This window comes from Lissotriton helveticus, chromosome 10, assembly GCF_964261635.1.
Source record: "Lissotriton helveticus chromosome 10, aLisHel1.1, whole genome shotgun sequence".
In the NCBI taxonomy this organism is placed as follows: domain Eukaryota; kingdom Metazoa; phylum Chordata; class Amphibia; order Caudata; family Salamandridae; genus Lissotriton; species Lissotriton helveticus.
In genome coordinates this window covers 581,809,488-581,836,336 of record NC_136071.1, presented here as the reverse complement: position 1 = coordinate 581,836,336, position 26,849 = coordinate 581,809,488, and the positions used below count along the sequence as shown (strand labels likewise).

The 26,849-nt window shown below is 43.1% G+C and overlaps 1 long non-coding RNA gene across 1 annotated transcript in view; it reads right to left on the bottom strand.

The window, feature by feature from the left end:
* Positions 1-14,135: 14,135 nt before the first annotated feature.
* LOC144785412 (uncharacterized) overlaps positions 14,136-26,849 on the bottom strand; it is a 490,657-nt gene continuing 477,943 nt past the window's right edge. The window contains exon 3 of the long non-coding RNA XR_013601870.1: positions 14,136-14,403. This is a non-coding gene — a long non-coding RNA (uncharacterized LOC144785412). The remainder of the gene's footprint in view (positions 14,404-26,849) is intronic.

The following is a 26,849-nucleotide window of genomic DNA, read 5'->3' as shown; positions in this document are numbered from 1 at the left end:
TAATGTATGAGACACTGTAAATATTGCTTTATTGTTGTAGGCTAGTGGTCAGGGGTCCAGAGGGTTGGTACTGGATGGGGTACTACATGAACTTGTAAGGTTCATTCTTTTGTTACGCAGTGCAATTCCTGTTTGTAACGGGCGGTTGCCACTTTCTCCGCCATGGCGACTGCATTATGACATTTCTTATTAGGAGTCCATGTTGGACTTGTGTTTCATGTTTGGTCCTCTATTGTTGTCTGGAGGAACCCAATGTTGGGGAAGTTTGTTGGGAATGCTTGCTCGGCCCTTACACCCCTGCTACCATTTAGATGTGAACACTCAGGTGTATTGGTATCACCACACCTCCGATTTCCAAAAGGCATCACATAACAAGTACAGATATTGCACCTGGAATGTAAGGGGCATGGGGTCGATACATAGGAGACATCGCATTCTGGCACAGCTAAATAGGAGTGGATAGTTGTAGCATTACTGCAAGAAACACATCAGAACCACGATGAGGCATCTAAATCGCAGAAGAAATGGAGGGCCAACTGTTCTCTACGATGTATTCAGCATTTGCTAGGGGGTGGTGGTTTGGGTGTGTAACAATGTCCCTTTTAAGCTACTGGAGCAGAGAATAGACCTACACGGACGATACGTACTACTTCATGGCATACTAGATGGGGCACACATTGTCACATGGAGTTTATATGCCCCGAACACGGAACAGGATAGATACCTTGAGATGCTTAGCGCAACACTAATGGAGTGGTCTGAACACCAGTGGGTACTAGGGGGCGACTTCAACTGATATAGAACTGGACAGGTCGCACCCCCCACTGCACGCAACTGAAAGTCAGAAACAGGCAGACGCACTTACAGGATGGGCTAAGGGCTGGGGTCTACATGACACCTGACAGGTGAAAAACTCAGAACATCGAGAGTATACCTTCTATTCCCCACCACATCGACTGCATACTAGAATAGACAGACTTCTTACCTTTATGACTGTGTATTACACTTGGGAAAGACACTGTCGGATCATAACCGAGTAGAGGTATCGTTACAATGGGGTAGAGTCTCGACCCTAACACCGACCTTGAGATTGCAACCCCAACTGTTGGAGGACAAGGTATTTTGCAACACACTCTCAGTGGCGGTTGTTTATTATTTCTCAGAGAGCACCGGTTCGGTTAGCTCACGCCAACTTGAATGGGACGCCTTTAAAACAGTTATACACAGCGTGGCCATAGCTATGAAATTGAGAGTCAGACACACCCTTGTAGAACGGATAAAGGAAGTGGAGGGCAATCTACACGCATTGGAAGGGGAGGCAACAGGGACAAATGAACAACTTATGCAGCTGCAGGAAGCAAATATACAATACGCTGAACTCTTGGAGGAGCTGCGAGTAATAGATTTTAAACTCTACACGTAGAAACAACACGCACATGCAGAAAAGGCGGGTCCGCTCTTGGCTAAATTTGTTAAAAATGCTCCCACACCTTCCCCTATACTAGATTAGTGATAATGAGGGGGGTATTGTCTCCAGTACAGAAAAATCCTCTGGGAATCTAAACGGGAGTGGGAGGATAAGTTTTGGACAGATCTTCTGGAGGCGTCCACCTCAAACAACCCAAAAAAGTTTTGGGATCTAGTTAAATGGGGGAAGGACCCTGCTTCATCCACACCGGCCAACCATGTACCCCTGGATGAATGGGTAACATTTTACTCCGCCCAATTTAGAGCTGATGACCCCAAATCTATAAATCCCCTGGTTAGGTCATCCCCGTTAAGCTCCCTCGGGGAGAAACTTATTTTCTCAGTTACAGAGGCCGAGTTGGCCCTGGGCCTGACTCTGCGAGGAAAAGCTCCTGGTATGGATCTGATACCGGCGGACCTATTTAAATCCAATCTAGCCTTATGGATTCCATACATAACCATGATTGCTAACTCCTTAGCTAATGGAGCCACGATCCAAAAATCTTGGAAGGGCGCCGAGATAATTCCGATATATAAAAAGGGGGACAAGTCCAAGCCAGGGAATTACCGTCCCATTAGTTTAATCGATTCCATACAAAAAATCATCGCACGTATGGTCTTGGGACGGGTCCAGGGCTGGATTGAAACAGATGATATCTTATCTCCCATGCAGGCGGGCTTTAGATCGGGAATAAGCACCATAGATCAGGTGTTTAGACTCTGCCTGATCTATTGGAAGGTGGTTTGGCTAGGCGGCGGTACCATCTTTGCTGCATTCATTGATATAAAGTCCGCCTTCGATTTGGTGCCAAGGGACAAATTGTGGGGCGTGTTGGAAAAGCTAGGTTGTCCGTCAGTACTTCTGGATCTCATCATTAGATTCCATGAAGATAACTACGCAAGGGTAAGGTGGGGAGGCCAGGGACAAGTGACGGAAACATTTCCAGTAACTAGAGGTGTCCGTCAGGGGTGCGTCCTGGCACCCACACTTTTCCTTTTATTTATCAATCAAGTGGTAAAATTCTTCATGGATACCCCCACTGATGCCCCAATGTTGGCAGGGATGAGATTCCCGCTTCTCATCTTCGCCGACGACACCTTACTCCTCTCTAGAACTCGCAGCGGGCTCCAGCGGGCTCTGGACCGCTTTGAGGAGTTCTGTGCCATTAACAACTTGGAGGTAAATGTGGGGAAAACGAAATGTATGTTTTTTTCTAGAAACCACCCAGTACGGAGTTCCGTGAGGTTGAATGGAGTTGATCTCGAGCAAGTCGAGACCATGACTTACCTGGGGGTCACCCTTGACAGCCGCTTGAGATGGAAAGATCAAACCAACATCCAACATCTCAAGCTGGCACGTCTGTCTGGCTGTCTTTATAAAAGAGCAAAAAGGATCATCCACCAAGCGGGTTCTCCCTGCCCTTAGGATCTATGACGCCAAAATCACCACTGCTATTCTTTATGGCGCAGATCTTTGGGGCTATATGGACCTGCTAAACCTTTTTAGAACCCAATGTAAGTTCCTTCGGAACCTAATAGGACTCCCACAATCGACCCCCTCAATCCCTCTATGTCTGGACTTAGGAGGCCCTCCGATCAACGAGATGGCTAGATTTAGGTTGGTGGCCCTGTGGAGACGGATATGGACCTCCCCTGACCTGTCTCTCTTCGCTAAAGAATTAGCTGAAGTTAGGTCAATCAGCGGGTCCGGAAAAATCCCATGGTTCTTAGCTGTGAAAACCATTCTCACTGACATGGGCTTGGAACAACTCTGGTTATCCCCCTCATCCAATGTTTTTCCCTCTAAACAAGAGTTCAAATCCCTGTACTGGGCCTCGATTCGTCTAAAAAGAGTTTCATTTTCTAGCAATACCAGCCTCACAGGCAGGTTCTTAACTTTTAAGCTAGATCCATTCCGAGAGCCCTATTGGGATGTAATAACCAAACCACTAGACAAGAAATTGTACCACCAATTCAGAGTGGGGTCATTGCCTTTGAACCCTTTTGTTAACAAATGGTCCACAGGGACATCAATCTATTGTAAAGGTTGCCCGGGTCACAGAGAATCAGAGGGACATTTTCTTTTTGTTTGTCCGAGATATACTGTACCCCGAAAGAAATGGCTTAAACCATTGTTCCAGAGACTGCCGTTCAAAACATCTGCTGAAGCCATTTGGGCGCTAAAGACCAACACTTCCGAGCTTTTTGTTGTAAGCTTGGCCAAATATTTGGGATGGGCCTGGTTTTTAAGGTTAAGACATACGTCTCAGTTGTCAGAGCCCACATATAGTGTCTCGTAAAGTGACAAACTATGTACACTGTTGAATCCATCTCCTTATTAGATTTTTCCATCTGCATCCACCAGGCAAGAAATGGTCCCATGCTAATTGATTCGTATTGTACTGCCAAAACACCATGTGTCTTTTTTTACTTACTCAGGTTTCCTTCTCATTGATTTTTAATGCTTTTTTAAATGTATCTAGTTTTTGAGGTTTTGTATCTTTTTCCTTTTTCTTTTTCTTTATAGAGTTTCCTTTCTTAAAGATTCATGTGTGATTTATTATTGTATTTTAATGTGTCTTTTATGATTTGTTAAAAATCGAAATAAAGACTTGAAACCTGAACCTGAGGGGGGTATTGTCAACACGCAGCTGGGAATCAATACAGCGTTTAGAATATATTATGAACACTTATACAGGCAATCGACGAGCCACCCTGACACTGACTTCCCATCCTTCTTTGAAGGAATGCAACTGCCACAGCTCACACAGCCGCAGCGCAAAGACCCAGAGAGGCCGGTAACTGGGCCAGAAATTAGACAATCGTTCAAGGCTCTTCCGTGCGGTAAATCCCCCGGCAATGACGGCTTGGCCGTTGAATTTTATGCACAATACATTGATTTGCTGGTGCCACATTTGCAACGTTTATATCAGGAGTCACTTCAGGCGGGAGTGCTCCTCCTCACTATGGTACAAGCGGCTGTGGTCTCACTATTGAAGCCTGGAAGAGATGGGACCGATATGTCTGGGTACAGACCTTTATCCCTACTTAACTCGGATTATAAGATCCTGAGTAAAATATTGGCCAGTTGACTTTGTCAGTTTGTTCTAACATTTGGTACATTCGGATCAGTGCGGATTTGTATCTGGGAGAAGCACGTCACTGAATATCAGACGATTGCAACAGGTTATGGCGGGTACAGCTGACACAAGAATAGTGGAAGGGTGCATTTCACTAGATTTAAAACAGGCGATTGATTCATTACACTGTGACTACATTGTTTATGCCCTCACCAGGTTTGGAATACCTGATGAATATATTGCAATGGGTGCGGTTATTATATACACAGCCCACAGTTCACGCATGCACAGGACAGCACATATCCCCACAATACACAGAGGTACCAGGCAGGGATGCCCATTGTTGCCTTTGCTGTCCATATTGGCACTGGAGCTCCTTTTGCATAGATTCCATTCCCTGTCTGAGGGTAGGGGAATAACTACAGTTCGAATGACGCATATAGTCTCTGCATACGCAGACGATATTATATTGTACATAAAAGACACGGATATGAACCTTGAACCCCTCCCTGGGTTTTTTTACTCTTTCCAGGAGTTGTCTGGTCTCACGATCAATGCTGCTAAATCCTATGCTTATTTCTTTGACGGCCCTACGTGCACCGGACAATTGTGTTTTGGTTATCAGGAATTTAATATAGCACCCAACACCTTTAGATATCTAGGAATATAGGTTTATCACTCTACGGCGGATTTACTGGATGGCAATTTGTCCAGAGCGGTTAATGCCCTTAGGGCACAGGTGAAGTTTTGGACCTCGCTTCCTATGTCTGTGGCCGGGAGAGTTGCCATTATTAAAATGGTGATATTGCCGAAACTGATTTATTACTTCACCAACCTTCAGGTCTTGATACCAGGGGGCGTTTAGAATGGTGAACACACTGCTGACAGAGTTGATATGGGGACCAGGTAGAAGACGGATTGGTTTGGCGAAACAACAACTTTGCACAGGAAAGGGTGGCATGGGGGTACCTGATTTGAGGGCGTACTGTTACACTAGCCAGCTGCAATGGCTGGCGTATTGGCTGGCAGGCAGTAACCTGCAGGAGGGGGGAATGTCGCTTTGAGACAGAGACCGGGGTGATATCCACAGACTCCTCCTACCAAATGTCAAGATCCCACCAACATCACCGCACCTACTACGGATAGCGCTGCTATACTGGAGATGTGCATTGCAATATACCAAACGCATACCGCCATATGCTCCCACTATTCCTCTGCTGGGGATCCCTTTACGGACAGGAATGGTGTCCCCTCGTGCACTGGGGGCATGGTCCGATGCAGGGATAACTACCGTAGGAGCGTTCTTCCAGAGGGGGTACTGATGTCACATCAGGCCTTTGTACGTGAACATGGAACTTCGGACACCTTCATTGTTCTACATGCAGGTATCTCGAGATACATTAGAGACACATGGACCCAGGGGGATGCAGAACCCATTACGAACTACCTCATCCCAATGCAATGCGTAATGGGACAAGGAGCACACTTGACTAGGTGGCCGGCACGGGGATCTGCACAGGTGCAGAGAACTCGTTGCAGGCGCTATGGGCCAAGTGGGAAACAGATGGGGGTCGGGTTTTAAAGATAAGGAATGGGATACTATAACGGGCTGCCCTAGAAACGTGTCTCGCAACACTAAATTCAAATTCATCCAATTAATGCTATTCCACGAGCATACCTCACCCCGCACAGGCTTAACATTATGTTTCCTGCTGTGGAGGACACATGTCCTCATTGTCACACTTCAAAAGCGGGTTTGTCACACATGGTGTGGGACTGTCTAAGACTAAGACACTACTGGACATCAGTATGTCAGATATTGACGGCTGTCATTCCAGTACGCAACAATGACACGATGGAGTATTGTATACTGGGTTTGGGACCACGTGGGAAGAAGGGCAATCCATCTCATAGATTTGCTAACCTTGCACTACTATTGGCAAAAAGGAACATTACAACAAGATGGAAGGCCTCTAGGGCTCCATCACTGCAGGAGTGGCATGCAGAAATGATTAGGTGGGGGAGAGCGGAGGGAGCAGAGTTGTTAAGGGAAGAACATTGGGGCTTGCGTAGGTCGCCGATCTCTATGGAGTGGAATATGTTAATGGAGGACTACGCTGCAATAGATATACTTAACCAACAAAACAAAAGTGCCAGTACTGATATACATAATTCCAAAAAACTAATAACCACCAGAATCTTGAACAATGAATCAGAAATGGGGATTACTAATTAATAGTATTTTATTCAAAATATTTGCAGCATTTATTTCAACTTTTGATACTTAGTACACAAAATATTTACAAAAACACACGTGGAACATGAGGGTATTAATCAAACATTCAACCATTCATTCAAGATGCAGGCATATCACAGACAACAAAAACATACATGCATACTTGGGGAAAAAAGGGATTTAAAAGTAAAGCAATGAAACAAATACCATAGTCTACAAATATTTTCAAGACCATTTAAACTGGCTGTTTTATGCATACATTCCTATATTTATGCAGGGTCTATTCAGACTCATTGAGATTAATATTGTATGGTAATGTAAAACAAATAAGCTCTGGGTTCAGCAAAATTTGATGCCCAGAAGCTTCAGTAGACTGATGGAATGGGGCCTACACGTTTCGAATCCCACTGAAGTCGTAGGGGATTCTCTTCAGGGCCTTAAAAGTTCCTTTACTCAGTGAAAGGACGGCTGTCCTTATGGTGATCGTCCCCGTGTAGTGCCAATGCGCTAAAGCAAACGAGACTGCCCCTAACTTCTCTTTCTTGTGTTTAGGGGCTTCTATATAGACTGACTATGGGTGAGAGGATGAAACGACGAAGAACACGGTCTCAAGAGATTTTGAGTAAACGTGACTAATTAGATGAAAGAAGCCGCTCGATTCGAAACTAGGAGTAGCGGTCCAGCGTTGAACCTTGTTTGTTTTAATGCGTGGAGCCAAATGGTTAGAAACTTGGAAGTCGTAGTCTAGTCGGAATCACTGGTGGATGCCGCAATTATGAGGCGCTGGATTTCGTATTTTCGAGATAGGCGTCAAAGGGGGCTTCTTTTTAGTGATTTACATAATTAAGTTTATACATCCCATGCTCCATTTTCAGTGAAAGCCGGTATGTGTAGCCTCTCGGCGGGAGTCTCAGGCGGTGTTTAGCGTCTCAGTCTGCACTAATCGTTCGCGCACATGCCGGCTTTCACTGAAAATGGAGCATGGGATGTATAAACTTAATTATGTAAATCACTAAAAGAAGCCCCCTTTGACGCCTATCTCGAAAATACTTCACTGAGTAAAGGAACTCTTAAGGCCCTGAAGAGAATCCCCTACGACTTCAGTGGGATTCGAAACACGTTGGCCCCATTCCATCAGTCTACTGAAGCTTCTGGGCATCAAATTTTGCTGAACCCAGAGCTTATTTGTTGTACATTACCATACAATATTAATCTCAATGAGTCTGAATATACCCTGCATAAATATAGGAATGTATGCATAAAACAGCCAGTTTAAATGGTCTTGAAAATATTTGTAGACTATGGTATTTGTTTCATTGCTTTACTTTTAAATCCCTTTTTTCCCCAAGTATGCATGTATGTTTTAGTTGTCTGTGATATGCCTGCATCTTGAATGAATGGTTGAATGTTTGATTCATACCCTCATGTTCCACGTGTGTTTTGGTAAATATTTTGTGTACTAAGTGTCAAAAGTTGAAATAAATGCTGCAAATATTTTGAATAAAATACTATTAATTAGCAATCCCCATTTCTGATTCATTGTTCAGGATTCTGGTGGTTATTAGTTTTTTGGAATTATGTATATCAGTACTGGCACTTTTGTTTTGTTGGTTAATTATTAGGCTCAGCCTTACTGATTAGAGCCAGCCCTTTGTTGTTTCTCGCAATAGATATACTGGCATAATGAGCGTAGAGATGCCTACCCCCTGACTACCCCCAGACACCAGGTGCAACTATAAGAGGTTATGTCAAAATTACTCTTCCATCTCTGACAGTGGGACTGGGAGGGGAGGAAATACAGTGGGAACATGTATGCTGCGGAAGGATCACACATGTGAATATGTTACTAGCCAGAAAGGTCCGAGCTGCAAGGGGAAGGGAAGGGTGGTGGTTGTTGTTCTGAATAATCACGGATGAAGATGGTATAATTGCAACGATAGTCAATGTAATTTGGATGCGATTGATGCAGAGTAAGATAATTGTAAAACATGCGATATGCTCTGACAACCTGTTTTTGTTTACGCAATGATGTACGGTTAATTTTGAATTATGTGCAAATTAATAGGTTTGTTTTGACATCCTGTTGCTTAATTGATGTCATACCAAGGGTCAAGAACTGTACAGAATAATTGTTGATACGTAACTCTGAAGTGTATGTATGATTTTTACACTAAAAAGTGAAGCACGCAAAGCAGAAGGACAACCCATAAGTCACGCTGAGTGTTGCCACTGGTAATGTACCAAAGCATCCATGCATATGGTCACAGAGCAATTGCAAACGGCCCGGTCTGTGGAGCATTACTAGAGGAGCGGCCATTGCGCAGCAGGCACAGTAGAAGCAGGATTGCAGCAGATAAGGCCAGTAATAAAGGAAATCCACCAAAGACGCTTCAAAAGATAGAATGAATGAATGCAGGTATTACACCAAATATTGTCTGAAAAGAAGTCACAAGGCCAGAGCTGATAGATTTAAAAAAATGTGCAAGGCCGTGAGTATCAGACACATTAAAAATGGAGTGTATAAACTCCCCAAAATGTAGTGGGAGGTTAGTGTTCAGAAGGGTCTGAATTTATCTAGCTGTGCTAGCCACCTGCAAATTGAAGGTCACATGCAGAGGTAAGGGGGACTTCTTGTTGGAATAAAAGCACTTTTAGTCTGCTCAACTTCTTGAAATCTGTTTTCAAAGTTGGTATGGAAGACCAAATTGAACTATCGAGTTTCCCACGCAGGGGAGGAAACTTTTTACAACAAATCTAGCGCTGTGAAACCGTTACAAAGTACGGTATTCCAGCCAGCAAACCGCAGCATTCTTGGTTATTTAAAATAAGATAACTACCGTTAGTAAGCAGAGTGAATGTGGGATTTTTTGCAGGAGTTGGATTACCTTTTAAAACACAAACAAGGTTTGCAGCCGACACATTACAAGCCTGTGCAACTTCAGGTTTTTACAAACAAGGGAAAAACCTAATGTAGAATCACAGTCCTCCTCCATGAGGTATACCTCCTTCTCTTCTCGTAAACATCTGTATGTGAAAGGCAAAGACCATTATTCATGCAGAAAAGCGCTATCCAGGGGTTCAAAGTGGCCTAGCGGGTAATCTTTCATACAAGAGCTGATATAAATAATAACAGAAGCAACAATATTATCCAATGTGTAAATGCAGGTAGACAGTGTGTTAATACTATTGTCAACAATAGCAAGAACCTTTTCTAAGTTTGCTTGGTCAATTTCCCACAGAAGTTACGCTGCTTCAATCTGCGGAAGTCTCCCTATTTCACTTGTAAGATGCTTAAATGAATCTCTTTGCTCTAGTAATCATGGGCCCCAATACAAAATCTGTTAAATTGATGTTATTGGACAAAAGCAATTTGTTGTGTAATGGATGACAGTGTAGAGTGCTGCAACCACTGCTGACCTAATTTTCCAACCAAATAGGTTGTCACCGAATGAGTATTTGGTAATCGTGGGGGCGGTCTATCTTGCATATAACCCGAAGTAGTGTTATAAAAATGGAGTTGGCAGGCATTCAAATTTGTCTGCCATACCAGCCAACCTAAAGGATCCGCTTTAGAGACATTAAACGTTTTATTTTGAAATAAAGCTTGTAAGACATCAATGGTATAATTTGTGTACTAGCGCCAATTATTATATTCAGCTAAAGAGAGAATGGAAGAGGCGTTCAACTTTTCTGCAGTTGCCAAACCAAAGCAAGTTGTTTGGGACACTGTATTACTTAAAAACAAAATTTGTGCTGGGACAAGGCAGGCATGATGTAAGGCTTCAGTGCCTCGCACCTGCCAGTTCTTAGAACCCGAGATTGATTTCAAATCTATGGTGGCCTTCCAGTGATCATATGACTTTGGGAGTTGAAGAAATATTTAATTTAAAATAATAGGACTCAGGTGCTGACCTATTAAAATCTATGTATGTAATTTCTTTCTAATGTCTTCAAACTTTCTTTTAACGGTTTATGGCAATATTCCAACTGTGTGTAATTCAAAAAAGGGCGTAATGTATTAGTCTTATGTCCCATGTCCCATGAGGTTATTTTTCAGTAAAGCCTTTGTAAGTCGATTGTCTGTCATCTTTAATCGCCATACAGCACTAAGAGTATGTAAAACAAATACACATGATTGTATTGTTTCACGCTATTTGCCCTCAATATGGTACATCAGAATGAAAGTACTGCAATAAGCGGGTTTTATAGAAGCATACTTTAATATGTGAGTAGCATTTTTAGATATAAGTATTGTTCTTAATGATAGTTTGTATGGTTTCATGTGCGAATATGGATTTGTTTACCGAGTCTTATTAGTATGCTATCTGACAAGGGACTGAGCATTAATTTGCAAAAAAACCTTTCATAGACTATGCCTTTCTGACAACTATGTGTATTAAATAATTTTATTTACGGAACAAACTGTATTTTACAGTGCATTTAATGGGCTTTTTGAATGAATTTATCTTGTTTTATATAATTGTTTTAATTGTACCTTTTATGGTTCAATCAAGCCGAAATAAAGTAATTACTAATTTAAACCTATTGGGACATTATTTTTACTAAAATATAATTAGATTACTTTTAGTTAATTCTATACATCACTGATTATTGATGCTGAATAAAAAAAATATTATTTTTACCTTAGGTAGAAATTTCTTTTTTTCTTTTACCTACATGATAGTCTGATGTCCCCAGTCATAATCTTTGATGCCACCAGTCACAACCTGTCCAGTAAATAGAGGGTATTACTGTTACTCTTTCAACTGGAACTTTTGAGATTTGTATTCGATTTTCTACTGGAAGCAAAACAAAGGGCCAGCCCCACCAACCCAGTCAGATCTCCTAATTTCAAGAAATATGGAAATACTTAAAGGGATCACAGGAAACCAGAATGTCTGGGATATAAAATATGGTACTCTTTTATTAACAGTATGGCTGGGATAAAAATACTATCTTTGAATATTTGTGGTCTGAACGATCTTAAAAAAAGGCAAATGGTTGCAATTGGCCTACAAAATTGGGGAGCCAATATTGTATGTATGCAGGAAACTCATATTGAAGGGTCCCAGAGCCAGCTGTTAAATACATGAGGATATTAATTGGTGTGTGCTACCTCACAAGGTGTTAAAATTCGAGGGGTTGCTATTCTGGCTAAAGGGAGTGGATTGGTGTCTAACAAATCTAAAACTGATAAGTTTGGCCGTTGGGCTATCACCGAATGCAGCTATCAAACAGGGCAAAAAATGACAATTTGTGCTATTTATGGGAGCAATACAGATGAGGTCTCACACGAACTATCACACTGGTCTCTTCCGGTGTTGGTCTTTGGGGACTTCAATATAAACCTCCCGGTCAACTGGTCATTAAACGATGACTGGGTCTATAAAGGACGTAAACCCAAAGTATTCCGCTCTCTTAAAGACTTGTGTCTTATACATGGACTTGTGGATAGCTGGCAGACCTCAAACACCAACACCGGTTACCTTGGCTATACCTTTTATTCAAATCCACACCGCACGCATGCCAGAATTGACTATATTTTACTCTCAAATTCACTAGTCAGGAATTCCCAAACTGTTAAATTGCCTCGGGTACTATCTGACCACAACCCCCTTTTCTGTACACTGACTATTAGACTAGTTAAATCAGAGCCTAGCCTGTGGTAATTTGAAAAAACATTACTGAACGACCCTCAGTATTGTATCCACATGAAAGACTGGATACCCAAGTTCCTAGCAGAAAACATTAATAGTACATCAATAGAGGTTGTTTGGGACACGTTGAAAGCAGGGGTCCGGGGTGAGACTATGTCATGTGTATTACTTTACAAACAGTAAGGAATTATTGCAAGAGGGGAACAAAACAGAGGTACATACCGCTTCAATCTTTCAGCTATTGGTGGGGAATTCCTGTTATGGCTATTTTTGGAGACACATACACGACAGTTACCACAAAAAGGTCAAATTCAAGACTCTTTATAGTTGTTTTAAGGTTTGGAAGGCTGTAAAAAAAGTATTAGGAATAGGACGATTCTCGTATTACACTCCGGTACTAAACAACCCAACTCTTCCACCAACAATCTTTAAAGATAACTGCGTTAATAAATGGTATAATTTAGGAATAACACAATTAGGGGATTTTTATACTAACCAGGGGATTAAATCTTTTGATGCTCTGAAGGGAGAATTTGGTTTAGACTGGCGGGATTTTTTTAAATATCTCCAAATTAGGGACTTCCTAATTCACAAATCTGGAGCAAGGACACTCGGGGAAGAATCTACTGTAGTAGAGACAATTATACATTCTAAGAAACATACAATCGGTGGAGTTTATGTGTGATTGATGGATAGGTTTCCAGACAATTTAGATAAAACGGCAACGAGGTGGCAAAGTAACTCAAGATCTCTAAAGAAGGATTCTTATATTCTTATCATCTAGCTCAAACCATCCTTATTTCTACCAAACTCCAGGCACAATTTTACAAACCTGTTTTTTTTCTTTACTATACACCCGATAAGATTGCAAAATGGGGAACCGGTAAGGGGACCTGCTGCCCGAGATGCAACCTATCTAAAGCAGACTGCATCCATATCTTTGCCTCTTGCCCGGTGTTAATACCTTTGATACAAAATATAGAGAGGTTCTTAACTTTTGTTCTTCATAGAAAGGTCGCATTGTCACCAGAGGTAATGGTACTTGGGGTTGAATATCCAGATAATCTTGAGAGCGGTCACGATTTTATATTTGTTGCTATGGCTGTTTGGAGGCAATGTCTAGCCTCCGCTTGGCTAGACCCGCTACCGCCGACTTTTCAACAGTGGCTAGCCAGGCTTTTAGCTGTGCATAATATCGAGATAGGTATATATAAGCGGAAAGGTAGACGGCGACGCGAAAGGGGCATGAAAATCTGGACTCCTCTCACACACTGGCGAGATCTACAAAACTGATTTATTATCAATGCTGTAATGTATTTATGTTATTGCTTTAATTGGTTTTTCGTGATGCTTGGAATATATTTTGTAAATTCTTTATAATGTATATTTAAATATGACAAAACACAACGTAAAATTCATGATGTTAATGTACAGAATGTATACCTGTCCGGGGGGGGGACAGGTAAATTTTATTTTCCCATGGTCCCCACAACCTTGCAAGTCATTTTGTGAACTATACACTCTCTAATGTTGATCACAATATTTGCTCAGTGCATAAATGTGCTGATTATTTACCAGCGAACAGATAATTCCCCTCTGTCTCGCCAATTCAAACTTCACTTTCCCCACAGCCTTAGTTAGCTGTGGCATTTCAACGTTTCAACATGCATGAAAACCAGTTTTACAGACAATACATCAAATTAAATGTTTTATTAGGAGCAATGTTTTCTGCTGCAAACAAATCATATATCCAAGAATAATATACTATTTATAGATGGATAGGCACAACATCATTGCCTTTTCTTTAGAGTATGCATGCTTGTAAAATGAACTTTATTGACGATTTATTCTGGAGCCTTCATCAGGGTTTGCTTCAAAATGTCATATATTTCTCCCCTTTTTGTTTTATTTGAGGGCAGAGGCTCTTCTCTTCCATGGCCTTCAACAAGACATCTTCATAGCACTTGAAAACAAAAAGGAAAAAAGGGTTTAACACTAATTAAACTACCATAGTCTAGTTAAGTTAAAATGTTCTCTGTTTAACAATGTTCCTTTGAAATTGCATCAGCAATTGCACATTTTATCATCACACAACCAATTCCTTAAGATTGTCTGAATTCCATTATATCAAAATATGCCAATTAATACACAGGACCTTCACAATCCACTGATCGCGCTGGTGTTTGGACTCAATGAAGTACATCACCAGTTTTACAATACTTTAGATGAATTCTGTATATAGGTTTTGCATGCACAGCGCTGTGATGTGCTTGTGAAATCTCTTGTATTTAATATATTTCATTTAATACATCTTCAAAGGGAGCTCTTGTGTGTTCCCCAAAACCAAATTACTGTGTTCATTCGCTTTGTGTGGAACTTTTTTTTGTTAACTTCCTTTGTCTGCATACGTTTACGATACTTTGACTAAAGCTGTTCACACTGTTTAAGCCCCATTCTCTGGGGAAAAGGCAGACAGCTTCTAACAGTACGTTGGAATGTTTTTTTTTTTTACTTAGTTGTATAAAGCAGATGCTTTAGCCTTAGAACGTTTATTGCATTTCCTAGTCATGCCTCCATACCTTACTTTGCACTTTGTAGGCATTATCAGATTGATTATTTCAACCTAACCGATTTGATCATTATGATCAAATAATAAAAATTTAAAGTTAAAAATAAAGTTAATATATAAGAGCTATGCTGCCGTTTACTACTAAACAGGCAGCCACAAGTGTAGTTACCTTGCATACAAGAGGGTCATGATTTGAATGGTGCAGCAGGAGTGGTGGCACCGGGCCCAAAAGTCGTCAAAACTCCTCTAAACACCTAATATTGCAAAATTGTATTTTATAACTATATAGGCAGTCACAAATTGCAGTTATATTGCAGTTAAAATGGGCTTAATTTTAAATGGTGCATCAGGTGCAGTGGCACCGGGCCAAAATTGTCATAACTATACTAAACAACAAATATTAATAACTGTTACTACTCAACAGGCAGTCACAAGTGAAGTTATCGTGCAGGCAACAGGGTCATTATTTAAAATGTGCAGCAGGTGCAGTGGCACTGGGCCCAAGAGCTCCAAGCACCTCACTAAACACTGCGTATTGCTATATTTTACAACTAAACAGGCAGTTACAAGTACATTTACCTTTTAGCTACGAGGGTCATGAAATGAATTGTGCAGCAGGTGTAGTGGCACTTGGCCAAAAAGTTGTCAGGACTCCTCTAAACACCTAATATTGCTATATTTGACTACTAAACAGGCAGTCACTAATGCCGTTACTTTGCAGTAAAAAGAAGCTTTACCGAAAGGGTAAAAAGTCTAGACAATGGGGTATTCAACTTTGGCAGCCTATTATCACTTGGAAAGATAGGTTTTAAAAAGTAGTTGTTATTGGAAGCTCCCCTGTGAATATATCTCGGTGGTAAAAATGTATGTGTTTTATATGTATCAGCATCTATATCTCTCAATGTTTTAAAATTGTAACATTCTTGTAATTATTCTCTATTTTTATATGCACTTTGGAAGTTGCTAAATAAAAATTTAATTAAAAAAAAAAGGAGCTTGATTTAAATGGTGCAGCAAATGCAGTGGCCCCGGGGCCAAAAGTTGTCATAACTCCACTAAACATCAGATATTGCTAAATTTTACTATTAAATAGACAGTCATAAGTGCAGTTATCTTGCAGGCACTAGGGTCATGACTTGAATGGTGCAGCAGGTGCAGTGGCACCGGGCCAAAAAGTTGTCAGAAGTCCTCTAACCACCTAATATTGCTATATTTGACAACTAAACAGGCAGTCACAAATGCAGTTACCTTGCAGTTAAAAGGGGAATGATTTAAATGGTGCAGCAGGTGCAGGAGAACCGGAACCAAAGTTCTCCTTTAGACCATTGTTTCCAGGTGTACAGGTGAGGCAATATGGCATCTGCAAGCTCGGACGTGTGAGCTGGCTGGTCCCGGACTCCCGCACCTACATGGAGTTGTGATGTGATTTACGGTGAAGGAGGAAGAATGCACATATTGTGCTGACCTGCTAGACATATGAGACGATCTCCACTGGTTTATTTGGGTGGTTTTCATGTTGGGTTCTCTTGCTAAGGCATTGTCTGCGAGGCTGTGGCGCTGGGGCTGCTTCACGGCAGTCACGTTTGACGGAAGCCGGTAAGGGGAAGGTAGCATTGCGTGAACAGTGCCTCACAAAGCCGGGAGAGGGAGGTTGCGTTGTTTGGGTGAGCCTGCTGGAGCAGGAGCTGGCGCTGTGAGCATTAACGGGAAAACTGCTAAAAAAGATACCTCAGCAACAGGAGAAACATTTTCTAAGGAAAGTTCGGGTATGCACATTATCCCCCTTTTGGTTTCTGTGGTGAAGTATAAAAAAACTTGTACAGCCCTTTCAGGTTGACTCTCCTTTGCTAGGAACTGGGGGTAGAAAGGCATCTGACCTTTCTGGACAACAGGATATTGGTGCTAGTGCCCATATTGGTAAGGGCAACACTGACTCTGGTTCATTACTTATCCCGAATGTTATCCAAATGATAGGAGGCACTTCATGCATGGGCTCCCAACAGACCACTCTGGGAAACATACCTACCCCTGAAAATATATTAAATGATAACAAGCCAGAAGTAGTTCATGCCTCAGATACGGAAAATACAGAAAAATCTGATTCTGTCTCAGGCAAGAAGCTGGTGTGCCAAAGTATTTAATCTCCTATGTGGGAGATAGACTCTGGGAACTACTTCTTTTCTCTTTCGGATCACTCGGATTCTTCCAGCAATGACTTAGAGTCAGTTTTGAAGACTCAGGTTAAGACTGGTTTGCATAATGACGGGGACAACAACCACAGCAGCGCGCAGCCAGAGGACACTGGAGGTGATACGTCAGACGACAGTTCTCGGACAGTACGTAAGTACCCAGAAGTTAGAGAAGGAGCTAATCAGATAGATGGTAGCAATGCTCTACAATGAGATTACTCCTTTTCAACAGAGATAGGTACTGGCAATGGCGGTAACTTGGACAATTTTAAAGAAAAAGCGTCAGAATCATCATAAGAAAAGGTTTCATTGGCTCTGATCTATCAAACCATCATGACACATAGGGAGGAGACACGCGCAGAGAGTCAGAGGGCACAAAGATCATGTTGCAAATTGCAGGACTCAGTTTGTCGTATAGCCAAGACTTGTACTGCATTTACTCAGAGGTTTAATGAGGCAGAAGCTCGCATCTTGTGCCTAGAGGATACATTGGCAGCACCGAAGGCCTTGACTGAGACCCTGTGAACCCTAAAAGAGGACACAGCCGAAATTGGTTGATTTAGAAAATCGGTCCTGCAGAAATAATTTGAGAGTTCCACAAATTCCCAAGGGCATGGAAGGGCAGGACCCAGGCAAGTTTTTTAGTGATTTGTTTACTGAGGCCTTGCCAGAACTCACGCAGTGGACTGGCAGAGAGAGATACAGAGGGCGCACCGTTTTCCATTTTCCCTCCGTCCTCGATCTGGCCAAATAGTAACTAGACCAAGAGCGATTTCGATATCCCGTAATCATTTTTTTGCCATGGAAACCGTATATGAGTTAGCACGTCCTGATAAAAAGAGAGCTGGGAAAGGAGTGGAGGTTTTCATCTGGACAGCTTTTTGTCATCATACTGTAGAAAAGCTCTGGCAGTTACGCTAGCTTATTGCACCATTTCAAGCCCAGAGGGCTCAAGCTTTTCTATTAAACCCAGCAAAGCTAAAGGTTCTTTATAAAGAGCATACTCAATTTTTTTATTTCTGAGGTGCAAGTCAAAGAGTTTCTTTATTCTTTGTAAAAATAAAGTAGTTGCTTTGGCTATTGATATTCTGGTTATGATCTATCATGTTACGATTTCTACAAGTCTTTTATGATGTAAAAGCTTATATATGTCTAGGTCCTTTCCTGTTTAGTATTTGGGTCAGTTAGCCTTGATGCATACATTTCCTCCTTCTTTTCTTGCTTCATGGCACCCTCTGAGCGATTGTTTCTTATTTTTCAAATGCCTAAAAGTACATTACTGCATTTGCATTGTTGGTATGGTGTATTGGAATGTTTTGTATCTTATCGTTGCAGTTGTTGCATCTTTTAACACATAGCATAGTGTATAGGTGTGGGGGGACATTCGGGTGGCTGAAGCTTGTCATCACAGGGACCATTGGTCCTGAAGCCTTTTTGACAGGATGGGGAATGTTTTGGAGGGTGGAGGAAGGGGAGTTTAGATGGGTGGGGGTTCGGGGGAGCTGGGGGAGGGTTGGGATAAAATAAGAAAACAAATCCACAGTATCGGTAAAGTGTTGAAGATGAGAGATTTAAGATTTTTCTCTACTAGAACTGAGCAAGTGTTGGTACCCATGTCTAATCAATGGCTAAGATCGGTCTTCAAATCTGTACTTTAAATGTATATGGGTTTAAAAACTTTAATAAGAGACAAAGAGTGGCCGCAGAGCTCCGCGTTATTCAGCCTGATCTAGTGTGTTTGCAGAAAACTCATATACCATGGGAAAAGTGAAAGATCCTGTCCGAATTGGGTTATTTGGTCTTGGCAGCCTTAAAACAATCAATCATGAATAGGGGACTAGCGGTGTTAGCTAATTCAGCAACACAAACAACAGGACATATATTAGCTGATAATTAAGGACGGTGGGCTATCCGGGAATGTAGTTTGGGGGGAGTGAAGCTCACGCTGTGCACAGTATATGGTTCTAATCTTGATGAGACCCTGGTTCTTGAGTATTTAAACGTGGAACATGCGCTATGGCCTACTCCGCTGGTACTGTGTGGGGATTTTAATGTCAACTTTACTGGGAAAGAGCTCCGATCTTGTGTTCAGAACTATAGAGGTAGGAAATCTAGGCTAATTAAGACATTATATCATTGCTACCAGATCATGGCCTGATGGATGTTTGGGGCAGCTTCCATATGCAAGATCTGGGGTTTATGTTCTATTCTCACCTGCATAGTAAGCTAGTATGGCTTGATTCTTTTTTTTTTGTATCCCCTTTATTATTTGCAGGAATTCAGATACAAGTGTTTCCGAGAATCACTTCCGATCATGCGCCAGTAGTATTGGGTATCCCCGTACTTGGGATATGTATAGCTCCAAGGGGTTTTACTTTTGATCGGAAGCACCTTTTGGACAATGTTTTTATTGACCACATGAAGGTCTGGATAAAGGACTTCCTTCAAATCAATCCGCATTCCACACCATGTGGGTTTGTTTGGGATACTTTTAAAGCTTGTTTCAGAGGGGAAGTCCTGACCTATGGAATACATAAACAAAAGCAAGCTATACTGGCAGTTCAGGAGTTATGTAATAAACTTAAAACAGCAGAAGAGATTCTGGCGGGGGATTTCGGATGGGAAAGATATTGCAAACTGGGGTGATTAGATCCAAAGATAACATCGATTTGTTATGGAGCAAAGAAATCACGTTAAAATATCAAATTCACAAAAAAGATTGCTATGAATACGGGGGGCCACAGGGCATTGTCTAGCTCACAAACTACATACAAGGGAGGCTGTGCAGAGAATTAATGGTATGAAGAATGCTCTGGGTAATGTAGTGCATGATCCTCAGGAGATCCTTAAGGTTTTCCATGAATTTTTTACAGAACTTTACACAGAGCAAGATATGGGGCGACATCCTAAGGATCTGGGGTTCCAATATTTATTATTGGAGTGGATGGATCGGGAGGAATCCAAGATGTTGGACAGCCCTATCACTATTGATGAATTAGATCAGGTTATCAATAGTATGGAGATCGGAAAAGCTGCAGGCCTCAGAGGTCTATAAGACCTTTTTCCAAGATCTCAAAATTGACATGCTTGCGGTTTTTCAAGCAGCACGAATGGGGGGAGCACCGCGATCTTTGGAATGAGCCTAATATCATCATATTTAAGAAGAAGGATAAACCATATGATATGCCGGGGTCCTATCGTCCAATTTCTCTTGTCAACTGTGACGGGAAAATCTATGCCAAGATTCTTGCGAATCGATTGGCTAAAGTCATTTCCCCTTGGTCTCTTTAAGACAAGACGGTTTTACACACAGAAGAGTGACAGTGAACTATATTAGCAGGGTAGTGACCCTATTTGATATTGCGCAGGCTGAGTCCAGGGACCTAGGGTTGATCTTGCTTGACGCTGAAAAGGCGTTCGGTCGCGTTGCTTGGGACTGCCCTTGGGGAGTCCTACAACAAATGGGGTTTGGCCAGGGTTATATTCAGGCTCTGTGAGTTTTATATTGATCTCCCGTGGCCAAGATATGCTCAATTGGGCTTGCATCTGAAGCAATTCAGATTTTCAGAAGCACACGGCAGGGGTGTCCTTGTTACCCGCTCCTGTTGGCGCTGTACATTAACCCTTTTTTAAACATGTTAGAACGGAGTGACCAGATTGAATTTAAGAGCAGAACACAGATGAAGCCAGTAGTGTACATGAATCAAAAATCAAGAATCGGAAATGACATTAGTTAGCAACCAAGGTATCTGAGGTAGTAGTCTGTGCATTACAGGTGTTAAAAATACGGGTAGAAGTATAATACTGCATTGATAGGTATAAGAGGTGCTTTGAACATTACAAATGTTCAAAATACAGGTAAAGTAAAGTCTGTGGTGGGTGGGATTGGTATAAAAAGGCCAGTTCTTAGGTTATGATCAGATGGCCTCCCGAGTAACACATGCAGAAACCAGCGTCTTTTGTAGTAGTCCTTTGTCTGTTGTTGAAGTCCTTTAGAGAGTTAGGTTTCCCTTTCTACTCTAGGGCAGGTCTGGTTAGTCCATCATCTGTGTTAGTTGGTGGGGAGGAGAAGGTACAGCTCCAGTGTTGCAAGGAGGAGAGGAGCGCGTCTTATCTCTATTTTGGTGACCCCTGAGCTCATTGGTATGTAGCCTCATGGTCATCTGGTGGGCAGTGGAGGAGATTTATGGCTCTTCTTTATGGCCCCCGCCATTTTAGTTAGTGGAGAGTGCAGGGACCGCTTTGAACACAGCATTAATTTTGCATGCCAGTACCGCTATTTGCGTGTCTAAAACTTCAGGAAACTCATGAACACCGTGCTCACCATGCTGCAACAGTGTTAATCAGGACAAGCAGCTCCCCCACTCGCCTGTGCAGACACTGCATTTGGGAGCAGACTAACTTATACTTGTGCGCCAATTATTGGGGGGGGTGGCGGAAGGGCATCTGACTGAGAGACACGATGTGAGCAATGATCCACGATCTCACCGAGAGTCTCACGGGGGTAGGGTTGTCCTCGCTCACCTGCACTCGTTCAGACCTCTCTCCCCCCCATCTGCAAGGTTACATCCCCGATCACAGCTCCAAAACATCTCAGGGAGTGGAGTGGGGGGGGCGCAGAGCACAGCTTGCAGAGTGGGGGGGGACACAGAGCTCACCTTGGCAACAGTGCGCTTGCTTTCTCTGGTGTCGCCGAGTTGTGTAGATTCCGACCCGGAGCCCTGGAGCCCCGGTGCAGCAGCCAGGCAGGAGCTCAGCGAGCAGGACAGCCCGTGGGGCACCGGGGGTCTCGGCGTTGATTGCAGCTCACCTTGGCAGCAGGGCGCTTCTTCCACCGGTGTTGCCGCATTGCGTAGAATCCGACCCGGAGCAGCAGTCAGGCAGGAGCTCGGCGAGCAGGACAGCACAGCTCCCGACGGGGCACCGGGGGTCCCGGAGGTGATTGCAGGCAAGCAGGAACACTCCGCAGCGGGGTTCCCGTCATCCGTCCGGCGCCAGCATTGCTCCCGGTCAGGCTCCAATTCCCCGATGACCGGCGCTAGCGGTGGTGATTGCCTGCGGGTCGGATACCTCTGGAGCACAGCACAGCTCGTCACGCTGGCAACCACTAGCTCACAAGCAGCCACAACGTGCACCAGTCGAGCGCGGCGGGCTCCTGGCCATCGACATCCGTGTCGTGCTCTGCAGACTGGCCAGGGGGGGCCCAGGGGCCGAAGAGGAAGGTGTGGATGGCTCGTCTTCTCCTGTGAGGCTCAGCTTCCAGGCTGGTCGGGGATCCTCAGCAGCTTTCGTCCACCGCCAGGCCGGTAAGGAGGTTACTGATATTTCAAATCCAGTTACTTGTTCCAGTTACTCTTGTGTTGCTTTAGCACAACACGGAGGGGTTGCAGCTGGGTGCTAACGGGGATAAAACCCAAAATTGGGATCCCCAGCACTTGGAGCTCCCAACAGGAGCTCCTACCCAGCGGCCATCTTGCCTCCTTCATCCACATGTACAATGATGATAGGTTGCTGCAAACCTTTTTTTTTAAATTTTCTTTTATTTTTTATTGAGAGACATGGTGTAATCCAAACAGTAAATCAATGCAAATACAGTTCATTAAAAACCTCATCCACAAACTACAATATTATAAATAGACATAATTTAGTTGGCATAAAACAGTCAGGGGATATACGTTATATACGAGTTTGAATGCTAAGAAGACCCAATAAAGAGAAAGGTATGTAAGACCTGATAAACCCAAATAAATATGTATCGTAAGATCAATTATTTCAGGTCTCTCCAGTCTTTTAGTGGTGCCCAAATTGTTCTGCCCATTTCTTTGGATTTTTTGCCCTTAAATTCGTATAGACATGACTCTACATTGTGCATGCCCAGTAATCTGGCAAGCCACATCTGGAACATGGGGGCAGTGGTATCCTTCCAACCTGCAGAAATTAGGATTCGCAAAACAGCGACTGCGATAAAGACAAGGGCTTTAACATCCCTCCCCGCCTTTAGCTTGTCGTCTGTCCCTGTTAAGACCAGGGTAGGGGATAGATCGATGCTATGACCTAGCAGCCCCTCCAGAAACCGAGTTATCTCTCTACAAATTAAAATAAGATTGGGGCAGTGATAAAACATGTGTAATAGATCTGCAGGGCCGCTATTACATTTCGGGCATCTATCATCTTCTCTTACTCCCCATCCATACAGTTTCACTGGGGTATTAAAGAGATTGAACAGGGTCTTATAGTGTTGGGCCCTTAGGTTTGAGGACCGGAATATTTTCTTATTTAAAAGCAGGGCAAGGTCTAGATCGTCATCAGGGTCCCCCAACTTCTGTGCCAAAGAGGTTTCAGTTTTCTCCAAGTCGTCCTACAGACTAAGGAGCAGATGATTATACACTATTCTTATCTTTTTACCCCCTCCGATTAAGTAGTCAACCAATGAGTTGCCAGGAGGTAGCGTGAACCTTGGTCTTATTGCTGACAATGATTGAACAATTTGCCTGTATAAAAACCAATGGCTTTGAGGGACACCGTATTTCTGCTGTATCACCTCAAAGCTAAGAGTTTCGTTACCTGATGTAATATCTCCCAAACACCTTATCAAACACTCCCTCCAAACCATGGAGTTATTGCTCTGTCCTAGGTGGGGGAAAAGGCTGGATTTCCACAGATTCATATTGACGTTAATTTTAGGAATATTCAGAATTTTTCTAACGGCCTTCCAGGTCCCCCATACCCCTTCTAAAATCTTATATCTGGCTTTCCTGTAATATCTGCGCTCAACTTCACAATTCAACACCCCACGGGCCTTCCTCCCCATAAGCAGCTCGAAAATAGATGGGAGACTCTGATTCCCGAGGAGGTCTTCCTGAGGAGCGAGATCGAGTTGGAACAGTATATTCATTTGTGTAAGTAAGCAGGTAAGATGATGAAGTCTAAGGTTTGGCATAGCCAATCCCCCTCTTGCCAATGGAAGCGACAGAAGATTAGTCGAGCGCCTAATCTTACCATATTGCCAGACAAATCTTACAAAAGTGGCTTCTATTTTCCTAACCAGACTGCCTCCTAATAATAATGGATGGCCCTGAAGAGATATAAAACTTTAGGGAACATGGTCATTTTTAGAACGTTGACCCTGCCGATCAAAGAAAGATGTAACACATCGATTCTTTTTAAATCTGATTCAATTGATTCGATAAGGGGTGGGTAGTTTTCTTCAATATTCTTATCAACCGAAGCACTAACCCTAACCCCTAAGTATACAGCTGAATCTACAAATCTTTGATCCGTCTTAGTGATATTCTTAGTGCATATGATCTGGGTTTTCCCTTCGTTTAAACGATAGCCTGAGTGATGCCCAAATTCCTTGGCCAATTGTGATAAGACAGGCATAGCGCGATGAGGATCCGTAGTTATTATTGCCAGATCATCGGCATAAGCCAGCAATTTTGTGGTAAAGCCATTACATACCACCGGACTGATCTGAGGGGAGGCTAACATTTTCTGTATGAGGGGGTCTATGTATAGGGAAAACAGGATCGGAGAGCATGGACAGCCCTGGCGCGTCCCCCTCTTAATTAATATTTTGTCTGAGCGCTGGCCCATAACAAGAACCCCGGCCACGAGATCAGCTTACATGGCTTTAATAGCCCTCACAAATTTGCTGCCGAAGCCTCTACCGACCGGAATAGCCTACAGAAAGTCCCAGACCACGCGGTCAAAAGCTTTCTCCGCGTCGAGGAGGATCATGGCCATCTCGCTCCCCGCAGCATCAAGGGCGTCGAATAAGGCTATTGCTCGACTGGTGTAGTTCGTCGTACCTCTACCCGGCACCAACCCATGCAGCCACGGGGAGACAAGATGACCTATGATCCTCCCCAACCTGTTAGCCCAGACCTTGGAGTATAACTTTGTGTCCGCGTTAATAAGCGAAATTGGGCAATAGGACCCGGCAGCTCTTTGGGCTTCCCTTTCTTATGAAAGATGACGATGTTGGTCTCCTTCCAAGAGTCCGGTATTATGCCTGTACACAAGATACCATTGAATAGATCCAGCAGGATAGGGGAAATCTCTTTTTCCATAGACCTATAAGCTACCAGGGGGATCCCGTCGGGGCCTGCAGCCTTGCCGGGAGCGAGCTCCTGCAGGGCTGTAGTTATTTCGCTCAAAGCCAGGTCTCTATCAAGATCTTCCCTGGCCAGCTCATCTAGCCCTGGACCCACGTCTTCATAAACCGGGTTTTGATCACACAACTCTCCCTCATCATCATACAACACTTGATAAAAGTTCTTAAAAACCCTTAGAATGTCTGTTGGCTCACTATACTCGTTTCCGTTTTCCTGCATACTAGAGATGGTGTTCTTAGTCCTCTCTTGTCTTATTCGTAAGGCCAGTGCCCTCCCTTCCTGCTCCCCTGTTTCTTAGCGCCTTGCCCTAGAAGCCTGGTATTCGCTAACTTCCTTCTGTGTTATTATTCTCTGGAGATCAGCTTTAGTAGTAGTAATTTTATTTAAGTTTGCCTGACCATCTACCCCTTGACTAATATCTTTAATGTGCTGTTCTACCGCTACCGCTAGCTCCTTCATGAGGTTCTCGATCTTTCTCTTATCCTCTCTCCTTAACCTTGCTGAGCAGCTAATCGTTTTGCCCCTGAAAGAGGCTATGAATGCTTACCAAACACCGTTACGCGACATACTGTATCGGTTTGCATCATAGAATTCTCTCGCCCATTTTCTAATATGCTCCACAAACCTGGTATCTGAGAGTAGTTTCCTCTCAAATGTACAGCTGTTGTGCTTCCTCTCCACCTTAGTCACTTCACAGACCAAGATCAGAGGATTATGATCCGAAATTGACTTCAGTAATTTCTTAATATGCACCTTGTTTATCTCTGGAGAGGAGATCAGGAAATAATCGAGCTTAGAATATCGTTGGGAAGGGCCAGAAAAATATGTGTATCCAGGGTCCAATGGCTCCTTGGCCGCCCAGACGTCCATAAGCCCATGGGATTTTATGAGAGTATCCAGTGCACGATATACTCTGGGTTTACGTCCTGAATAAACGGCCACCATATTCCAGTCAGCTGAGATGTTTAAATCGCCGCAGACTTTGATAGGGGTAGGCCAGTTGGCTAACTCTCCTTCCAGGTAATCGTATATTTATGTGTCGTCCTGGTTGGAACGGTAAACTACACATAAGGTATAGCCTATCTTGAGCTCCACTACTACCCACCTCCCTGAACTATCTGCCTTAGAGAGCTTACTCCCCCCAAGTGAGGGCCTTGCCAAGATAGTGACCCCCCTTATTGTCGATGTTTGGGATGAGCAAGCCAGCAGCTCATACCCCGTGATATTCATTTGATTTCCTTTTGACCAGGGAAGGTGAGTCTCTTGTAAACAGAGAATATCGATGTTATTGTACTTAGTAAAGTGTCCCAGCCTCAGGCGCTTCCTCCAGTGGTTCAGCCCACCCACGTTAACTGTACAGATTCTAATGCTTGTCATGTCTAAGAGTTGAGCCTTCCAAGCAATCCTTGACTACTAATGCTGCTACAACTTTTAATGATACTAACAAACCAATATGGTTTGCCTCAAAACACCAGGTCATCTACATTTTTACTTTTTTTCCCTTGCTCCCCAGTCCCCCCCGACCACACCCCTC